Source organism: Coffea arabica, chromosome 6c, assembly GCF_036785885.1.
Source record: "Coffea arabica cultivar ET-39 chromosome 6c, Coffea Arabica ET-39 HiFi, whole genome shotgun sequence".
NCBI lineage: Eukaryota > Viridiplantae > Streptophyta > Magnoliopsida > Gentianales > Rubiaceae > Coffea > Coffea arabica.
In genome coordinates, this window is record NC_092320.1 from 24,992,269 (window position 1) to 25,003,580 (window position 11,312).

Genomic DNA, 11,312 nt, shown 5'->3' on the forward strand with positions numbered 1-11,312 from the left:
CAATTCCAGAAGAAAAAATAGAACATATCTATAGAATAGGTCCTTTAAATTTCAAAACAGCTTTATCAGTTAAAACACATGAAGAAACAATATCTATTCAAGAAGAATATCAATCTATCCCATTATTAAATCATAGTACAATTCAAAAATATTTAAGTAAAGGATATCGATATATTCATATAGGTTTAATACAAATTGCTGTAAAACCTTTATTCCATCTAGGAGTCGATGCTCCAATATATTTAGCATTAAGAGATACTAGACTTAAACGATATAAAACTTCCTTACTTTCTATGATTCAAACAAATGTTTGCAATGGACCTATATATTTTAACTGTGCTCCAAATTTTTCAATAGACTTAACAGACCCACATATTCTGAATTCAGTCATTTTAGATATTCATCTACAAGGAAATGAATTTGAAAAACATACAAAGAATTTTGCAGTAATATATAGAATATATTATAGACCATTATCTTCACATTTAAATCCTAAATTTATAATGACCCCAACTCTTAAAGAAGAAACAACCTTATTACAAGTAGATGCAGATAGACCAACAACTTATACTCCAAAAAGATTAAAATGGAATGAAATTACTATACCGAGTGAATTCGAAATATAAAATCCACAAATAACCAGAAATATAGAACAAACTGATGTAGAAGATATTATAGAAAAACCTGATGGCAAAACTTTAATAAGATTTTCATCTTTAAGAGAAAGACCTAATTCAACTTATTCTTGGCTACCACCTAGACATTCTAATTATGAATCAACTGAAATTAATTTTCCTTTAGAAAGTACCTCAACTTTTAAATATAAAACTCCTGTTCCAGAAGTCATAAATCAAAATCAATCAGAATATTCTCCAACACATTCACAAATGAAAGGAGAAATAAATGTTATAAATAAACCATATAAAACAAATCATAAATATTTACAAGAAGATTTTGATGATGAAGAAAATACTGAAAAAAGAATTTGATTTTTTCAATTAAAATCTGAATATAAAAGAAAATTAATTATAGAATGGAAAGATGAATTAGATAAGCAAAAATTTGATTTCCCTTTCTTTACTCGGTTAGCATACTATACATCAAAATTAGGAATAAATGATATTTATAATACATCTCAAATAAATGTTCAAACCAATTTATATAAAAAATGAAAATTAAAAGATGATCAAATTATAACATCTATACATCCTCCATTACAAGAGGTAAAAATAAATATAGGACAAGGAGATATAATAGCCTCACCTTTTAAAAAGGGTAGAGAAGCTGAATCAAGTACAAATAACACTATAAATTTAGAAGATATTAAAAAAATTTATCAACAAAATAATTATACAAATCAAATTTTTCATACAATTTCTCAACATATAGAAGTATTAAATACAAAAATAGATACCATAAAGAAACCAGACTTAAAATTCCCTAATGATATTTCAGCACCTCATTTTCAACTTAGAAGTTTAACAAAAGAAAAAGAACAAGATTTAGTACAAAATATTAATAATACAGATAATATATTAAATAAGATATCTCAAGCATTACAAAACTTAACTACAGAAATAAAACCTCCAACTCCTAGAATAAATACTTTAGATAAATAATAGAAGATGGTTCCTTAGAAAAAACAGGCAATTCATCAGTAGATTCAACAGATTCAGATATAGAAAATATAATACTACCAATAAAAACCCAATTTGAAAAAAAAGAAGATAATCAAATAAACAAAATAAGACGAAGAAGGGTTTATAATAACAGTAATAAAGATTGGAAAATAGTAAGTACAAAGAATTATTATCCAAGACCTAGCCCTCCAGATATTCAATATGAAGAAAGATCAAAATTTCGTACTACTAAATATGATGGAGACTCAATATATGAATGGAATATAGATGGCAAAGCAGAGTATGAAGTACTAAATAATTTGCAAGAAATGGGAATGGCTAGACTAGCTTATAAAATTAAAAATATTCAAGAAAGAAATATTGCAACATTATTAGTTTCAGGATTTACTGGACAATTAAAAAATTGGTGGGATAATGCTTTAACATTACAAGATAAATTATCAATATTAGAACATACACAAGAGATTGAAGACGATCAAGGAAATATTCAAATACAATCAGATGCTGCAGAATTTTTAATAGTAACCATAGTAATGTATTTTATAGGAAATCCAAAAGAAGAATTAAACTCTAATAAAACATTTTTAACAAATTTAAGATGTCCAACATTATCAGACTTTAGATGGTATAAAGATATGTTTTTAACCAATGTATTAAGAAGACCAGATTGCAATGCTTCATTTTGGAAAGAAAGATTCATAACTGGATTACCAAGCTTATTTTCACAAAGAATAATGGATAATTTACAAAAGGAAATGGGAACAGATGTAATTTCATTTGAAAATATTACTTTTGGACAATTATTTGCATTTGTGAAAAAAGAAGGATTAATGTTATGTTCAGAATTAAGATTGCAAATAAAATATGGTTCTAAAACAAAAGAAGTAGGATCATTTTGTGATGCATTTGGAATTAAAAGAATTAAATCACAATCAGCATACAAAAAGAAAGTTAAAAAATATAATAAGAAAATAAAATATAAAAAACCTAAAGAAGATAAACCAGAAAGAAAGAAAAAATTTATTAAAAGAAAAATTGTTTGTTATAAATGTGGAAAAATAGGACATAAAGCAAACAAGTGTAACTTAAAAGAAAAAATTACAGAAATCTGTGAAAATGAAGAAGAAATTAAAAATAAATTAATAAATTTATTAATAAATGAACAAGATAAAAGTTCTGAAGACGATTATTATGATGATATATCTAGTTCAGAAAGTGAAGAAAATTGTAATTGTTCTAGAACTTCAAAATATATAAATGTTATAACTAAGAAAGAAGATAAAGAATTCCTATTAGACATAATAGAAAAAATAGAAGATCCAGTAGCTAAAAAAGAATCTTTAGAAAGATTAAAAAGTCTAATTATCCAAGAAGATAAAATACCAAAAATAATAGAACCTTTTAGTATTTCGAAATTAATAGATAAATATCCAAACATAAATATAATGAAAAAAGAGACTACCAAAGATCTTCAAACATAAATTAATAATCTTAAAATACAAGTAAAACAATTACAACAAGAAATTATAGAACTAAAAACAAAAGATTTAGAGATAGAAGCAAAATTAACATTAACAGAAAATCAGCCTTCAACTTCTAATTCTAAAACAGAAGAAATAAATAGATCAGAAAGACCAACAAATGAAATCCAATATTTAAATACTATAGAAAAAATGACATTCCAAAAATGGTATGCTTTAGTAACCATTACAGTAGAAGAGTTCAAAGAAACATATGTAGCTTTAATAGATAGTGGAGCTGATACAAGTTGTATTAAAGAAGGAATAATTCCTACTAAATATTGTGAAAAAACACAAGAAACATTAATGGCAGCAAATGGAGAAAATTTACAAGTAAAATATAAATTTACAAAAGGATCAATATGTAACAATGAATATTGTATTAGACATAATTTCATAGTTGTAAAAAATATAAATCATGATGTAATATTAGGAACACACCCTTTTTAATTCAAATATACCCATTTTTTGTAAGCCATGAAGGAATTTCAATAAATATAATGGGAAAAACGGTTATCTTTAGATTTCTAACCCCAGTAAAACAAAGAGAATTACAAATATTACAAACCTCTTCTATTTACAAAACAATAAATAGTATTACTAAAATACGACAACAAATAAATTATATTAAGGAAGAAAAATCTTATCTAAAAATTGAAGAACAATTAAAAGATGATAAAATACAAAAAAGAATCTCGGAAATAGAAGAATTATTACAAAAAGAAATATGTGCTGATATTCCTAATGCTTTTTGGGATAGAAAACAACATATGGTAGAATTACCCTATGAAACAGGATTTAATGAAAAAAAATATTCCAACTAAGGCTAGACCAATGCAAATGAATTTTGATTTGTTAGAATTTTGTAAAAAAGAAATAAAAGCATTATTAGATAAAAAACTAATAACACCTTCAAAATCACCTTGGAGTTGTGCTGCATTTTATGTCATGAATCAAGCTGAAAAATAAAGAGGAGTTCCAAGATTAGTAATAAATTATAAACCATTAAATAAAGTATTACAATGGATTAGGTATCCAATTCCTAATAAAAAAGATTTGCTCAATAGATTATTTAAATCAAAGATATTTTCAAATTTGATTTAAAATCAGGATATTGGCAAATATTAATAACACCCAAAGATAGATATAAAACAGCATTCACCACACCTTTTGGTCATTATGAATGGAACGTAATGCCATTTGGATTAAAAAATGCACCGTCAGAATTTCAAAATATAATGAATGATATTTTCAATCCTTATAGTTCATTCATTATAGTATATATAGATGATGTATTAATATTTTCTGAATCAATAGAGCAACATTTTAAACATTTGAATATATTTTTAAAAATAGTTAAGAAAAATGGATTAGTGGTTTCTGCTCCAAAAATGAAATTATTCCAAACAAAAATAAGATTTTTAGGACATGACATATACCAAGGAACAATAAAACCAATCAATAGAGCTTTAGAATTTACTACTAAATTTCCAGATGAAATAAAAGATAAAAATCAATTACAAAGATTTTTAGGATGCTTAAATTATATAGCAGATTTCTTTCCTAAATTAAGACAAGAATACTCAATATTATTTAACAGATAAAAGAAAAATCCAAAACCATGGACAGAAGAACATACTAAAAAAATAAGATATTTAAAAGAAAAAATTAAATCATTACCATGCTTATGTTTACCACATCCTAAAACATTTATGATAGTAGAAACAGATGCATCAGAATTAGGATATGGGGTTATACTAAAACAAAAAATAGCAGAATCAAAAGAAGAATTAGTTAGATTTCATTCAGGAACATGGTCTGACCCTCAAAAGAATTATTCAACAATTAAAAAAGAAATTTTATCAATAGTTTTATGCATATCAAAATTTCAAGATGATTTATATAATAAAAAATTTTTAATTAGAATAGACTGTAAATCTGCTAAAGAGATTTTACAAAAAGATGTTCAAATATAGTTTCAAAACAAATATTTGCAAGATGGCAAGCCATTTTATCTGTTTTTTATTTTGAAATTGAATTTATTAAAGGAGAAAATAATTCATTACCAGATTTTCTTACTAGAGAATTTTTGCAAGGACATGGATCGTGGCATTATGACTCAAAGAAATGATCGAGAATATACAAATTATTTAAGAATCCAACGAGATGCTCCTAAACTCCTAAACAAAGAAGCAGTTCTTCAATCCAGAGGATATCAATATTTTATTCAGACCAGCAATGGAAGACAAAGCATTCCAGCCTATCAAATTCCCAAACATAATACAGTATATATTCAGCAAAGCCATTATGCAACCGTTACACCAAAAGAGAGAGCTTTTCTTCTCCAGAGAGAAATTCAAAGAAATACTATTAGAATTCAAGTCCTTCGAAGATCAGGAAGAAATGAGGAGATTCTTCAATATTACAAAGATCAGAATAAACAATTATCTATCCAACTTAAAGATGTTGTTTATTGATTTTGTAGGAATGGATTCAAAAGCAGGAAATTCTAGACCTAAGACTCCTCAGGATTATGAGATGAGTCTTACTCTTGTAACTCAAAATAGATTTCAAATATTACAAGACTTTCCAGCATTGACTTACAGTCAAGCTGCTCGTACTCCATCTTCTTCTCAAATAAGACCTCTTCAACAAATTCCAAAACCTATAGAAAAAGCCAATGAAAATTCCTATTTTACAAAACCATTCACTCAACATATTACTTTAACCAGATTCCAAGAAATACCATTATACTCTACACTCAACCAGCTTACTCAAAGGATCTTTCCTCAAAAATGTTATTGGCAACCAGATGATCTTTCAAAAAATTTGGATTATTATGAATTAATTCTTACAGATACTTAATCTGTAGATTTAAAATAAAAATAATTCAAATGAAGGAATAAAAGTTGTTAGAAAAAGTAGAAATTGCGTTTTAGAGCTTAATTGAGAGAAACTTAAATGTTTGTGTAGAACCAAATAATCAAATGACCTACAAAATCTCTTCAATTGGCTATGTCACATAGAAGAGATAAATCAGACTTTAAGTTCAGCTTCCTCGTCAATCAGAGGTACCTTCCTGCATTTATCATCATGCCTCCAGCAAACTATCTCATATTGAAGATCTGCATCTCCATCTACCCATGAGTTTTCATTTGATCAGAGTTTATTGCCAAAATAACTCTTCTTTCGAAACATATACCCAAAGTAACCTAGTTTTAAAATTTATTACCTTTATAATTCTTTTTTTGTTACATAAGTTGCATATGTGGCAGGATAGAGATAGAGGCACATTTCATCTCTCCTTCCCAACTAATATTTTCCCCGATTCTCTCTTTGAACCTTCCCACCTTTTTTTTTCGGTTCGTTATTTTTCGTTCTTTCATTATTTTTCCTTGTCAAATGTAATTGCCAGAAGCCAATATTTATATTAACAACATCTAAAACTTCATTGTCATTCCTGATATTATATCTGTGGATGAAAATATTCTCCTCAATTTGATAATCTCAAGGTAAACGAAGATTATTCTCTTATCTTTTCTATTGTGCAATTTTTGGAACATTCCTATGGCCTTCAAAAATTTTGAATACTAATTGTTTTAACAAATGATTTCTCACACCGTGTGTTTGATAAAATGTTAATAGGAAAACTACGTAACAACATAGATTCATACTCAATATGTTTGATTTCCGCCACATATATAAGCATGTTCATTTGTAGCGCCTCTCTATCACATGATCAAATAATCTCGTATACTTGAAGTATTTTTGCACATTTATTCAACATTAATTAATGGCTTGTGTTACTTTCAAGAAACTTTAGCATTATATCAATTGCAATAGTTTGATTACTTTTTGTAAAAGTTCTTTTCAAGGAGTCGGAAGCATAACATAAAACAAATATGATAGCCTTGACGTTTTTGTAACTTTTTCTTGTTATTGCTTTCAATTTTCATTGCAACTTTTGTATTTTGCAAATTTATTTTTGAAAAATATATGCAATAAGTTTGATACATTTAAAAAAATTACAGAGAGCAATAATAGCAAGGTCAATAATGGTAGAATTTATTTTAAATAATTATAAGGAAATTATTAAAGTTATGCAATCTTCTTGTGCCTCTATAATAAAAAAGTTTAAATTTTTAGTTTTTGTTGGAAAGTATATACTAGATTAAAGCTTTCCTTTATTGTTATACTACATGGCAATCAGGCTAATTAGGTGGCAACAATAACATCGATTTGGGAATAAAATTTGAAAGTGAATCATATTGGAAATATTTTTTAGAAAGAGTGTTATTTTGGCAAAAAACTCCATTTGATCAAAAGTAATTTCTTGGATAGCGGAGGCTCCACATTAACAGTAATAGAAGGTTCTAATACTCATTAATTGTATCACTACACGCCAGTGGAGGACCATGGGAGGAACTTTGAAGTTCCCAGCAAAAAACAAATTCATTGTTGTGGAATGGAACAAGACAAAACGACCAAGCATGTCCAAACTGAAGCAAGGGACGCTTCTACCACGCACAGAAGGAATCTTCTGTGCATGCTGCATGGAACTAATGAAAGTTCAACAACTCAATATGGATCCACTCAGTTAATATTGGAACCTGAGTGAGCGTGGGTGACCGGCTTACATCCGAAGCGTATATTGATAACATACAAAATCAAATTCAAAATGAAGATGGATATTCCGCAGTTTTGACATTCAATGATCATTAATTCAATTATACTAATATTCAAAATTAAGTATCCATATTACAATCATGCTATTGAATTATTTCCTTCCACTAAACCTGATTTACCCTTTTTTTTCCTCGCAGGGAGGACAATAACTAATTTAACCATATGTAAACATATGAAATTAAATTACATGAAATATTTCTAATTGACTACAGAACAATTACAATATTTTTCGATTTTAGTTAAAACTCTGTCAATTTTGAGAATACTTATGTACTTTTCATCAATCTTAATCTCAGCTTCAATTTTTTATTTACACTAGTAATCATTAGTTATCATCCGTTTTGATTCTAAATTCGATCACATGATGAACAATTATTGCTTAGTAATCATTGATTTTAATCTCAAACTTCTCTTTGATTGAGAATTACATTTTAATCACCCAATACCATTCTCCATTCGGGTTTCATGATGATTAATTGTTGCTTAATTATCATCAATTTTAATCTCAACTTCGCTTTGATTGAGAATCACATTTTATCACTCCATAGCAATCTACATTTTGGTTTAAAGGCCATTATGCCCATTACAATTGTGATCACTCATTTACAATCTTGACTCCGGTTGAAAAATTGCCGTGTCACTTGTGTTTCCAATGACTCGTCACACGAATTAACAACTCTAATCGACTTCCCTCCATGTTTTACTTCACTTTAACATTTTTCTAATGTTTATGATAACTCTTCCATTTTTTAATTAATCATCTATAATCTCGATTCTAGTTTCAAAACAACTTATTCACTTATTTTATTATTACTCATGTAGACCTGTCAATGGGTTGGGTACGGGTCGGAATTGAACATTTCAGACTTAGACCCGTTTTGGTATACATGTTCCAGATTCAACTCGTATACGTGATGGGTCTTACACTTAATCTTCCAGATCCAGGTTCGATGGGTAACGAGTCGAATTTTATGCTAAGTATATATTTTTATAATGATTAATTTATTGTATAATAAGCATTATTGCATCAATAAGTATATATATCATTATAATAATAAGTATTATTGTATATATTATTGTATTATTGTATAGTAATAAACATATATTATTATTATAATAAGTATTATTGCATTAATAATTATATATTTTTTATAATTATTAATTTATTTAAATGGGTCTAGGTCAGATACAGGTTGGAATGCAATACTTCGTATTCGGTCCATCTTTTTATTAGGAAAAAGGCGTCGGGATTTGAGCCGGGTATACGAACTTGTATTGTACCCATACTTGGCAAAAATTAGCGAGTCCAGGCCGGGTCTGAGTCTAGACCCGGACCACTTATAGGCCTATACACATGTACAATATCAATTCTGGTTTGAAAGCCTCTACATCAATTATGATTATCAATGCTCAACTATAATCTCGCTTTTAGTTTTAAAGCCACTGTGTGAATAATGTATATGATTATTCATCTACAATCTTGCTTCTGATATGAAATTTGTTAAAGTAAAACCTCTATAGATTAATACTCGATAAATTAATAACCTTGATTAAATAATAAATTGTTTCAATCTTAACCTGGGCTAATGAGCTAAATTAATTATTTTGATAAAAATAAAAAAGTAATAATTTTTTAAAAAAAATTGTATAACCTTTGATCCCATTTATAGCATAAATAAATAATTCACTAAAATTACATGTCATATTTTCCTAAAATATGAGTTTATTATTAATTTATGAACGCCTTTTAAAACGAAAAGCTATAGGTTAATAATGAGATAAGTAAGAAGATTTTGTGTTTGTTTATTATAAAATTCTTGTCTTAATTTAAGGAAAAAATCTGCTATATAATTTAAACATCCTAAAAACCTTTGTAATTGATTTTTATCTTTTATCTCATCTGGAAATTTAGTAGTAAATTCTAAAGCTCTATTGATTGGTTTTATTGTTCCTTGGTATATGTCATGTCCTAAAAATCTTATTTTTGTTTGGAATAATTTCATTTTTGGAGCAGAAACTACTAATCCATTTTTCTTAACTACTTTCAAAAATATATTCAAATGTTTAAAATGTTGTTCTATTGATTCAGAAAATATTAATACATCATCTATATAAACTATGCTAAAAGAGCTATAGGGATTAAAAATATCATTCATTATAGTTTGAAATTCTGATGGTGCATTTTTTAATCCAAATGGCATTACGTTCCATTCATAATGACCAAAAGGTGTTGTGAATGCTGTTTTGTATCTATCTTTTGGTGTTATTAATATTTACCAATATCCTGATTTTAAATCAAATTTTGAAAATATTTTTGCCTTAAATAATCTATTGAGCAAATCTTTTTTATTAGGAATTGGATATCTAATCCATTGTAAAACTTTATTTAATGGTTTATAATTTATAACTAATCTTGGAACTCCTCTCTCTTTTTCAGCTTGATTCATGACATAAAATGCAGGACAACTCCAAGGTGATTTTGAAGGTGTTATTAATCCTTTATCTATTAATATCTTTATTTCTTTTTTACAAAATTCTAATAAATCAGAATTCATTTGTATTGGTCTTGCCTTAGTTGGAATGTTTTTTTCATTAAACCCTGTTTCGTAGGGTAATTCTATCATATGTTGTTTTCTATCCCAAAAAGCATTAGGAATATCTGCACAAATTTCTTTTTGTAATAGTTCTTCTAACTCTGAAATTCTTTTTTGCATTTTACTTTCCTTTAATTGTTCTTCAATTTTTAAATAAGATTTTTCTTCCTTTATATAATTTATTTGTTGTTGTACTTTAGTAATACTATTTATTGTTTTATATATAGAAGATGTTTGTAATGTTTGTAATTCTCTTTGTTTTACTGGGGTTAGAAATCTAAAGATAACCGTTTTTCCCATTATATTTATTGAAATTCCTTCATGTCTTACATAAAATGGGTAAATTTGAATTAAAAAAGGTGTTCCTAATATTATATCATGATTTATATTTTTCACAATTATAAAATTATGTCTAATACAATATTCATTGTTACATATTGATCCTTTTGTAAATTTATACTTTACTTGTAAATTTTCTCCATTTGCTGCCATTAATGTTTCTTTTGTTCTTTCACAATATTTAGTAGGAATTATTCCTTCTTTAATACAACTTCAATCAGCTCCACTATCTATTAAAGCTACGTATGTTTCTTTAAAATCTTCTACTGTAATGGTTACTAAAGCATACCATTTTTGAAATATCATTTTTTCTATAATATTTATATATTGAATTTCTTTTGTTGGTTTTTCTGATATACTTATTTCGTCTGTTTTAGAATTGGAAGTTGAAGGTTGATTTTCTATTAATGTTATTTTTGCTTCTGTTTCTAAATCTTTTGTTTTTAGTTCTATAATTTCTCGTTGTAATTGTTTTACTTGTATTTTGAGATTATTTATTACTGTTTGAAGATCTTTGGTAGTTTCTTTCTTCA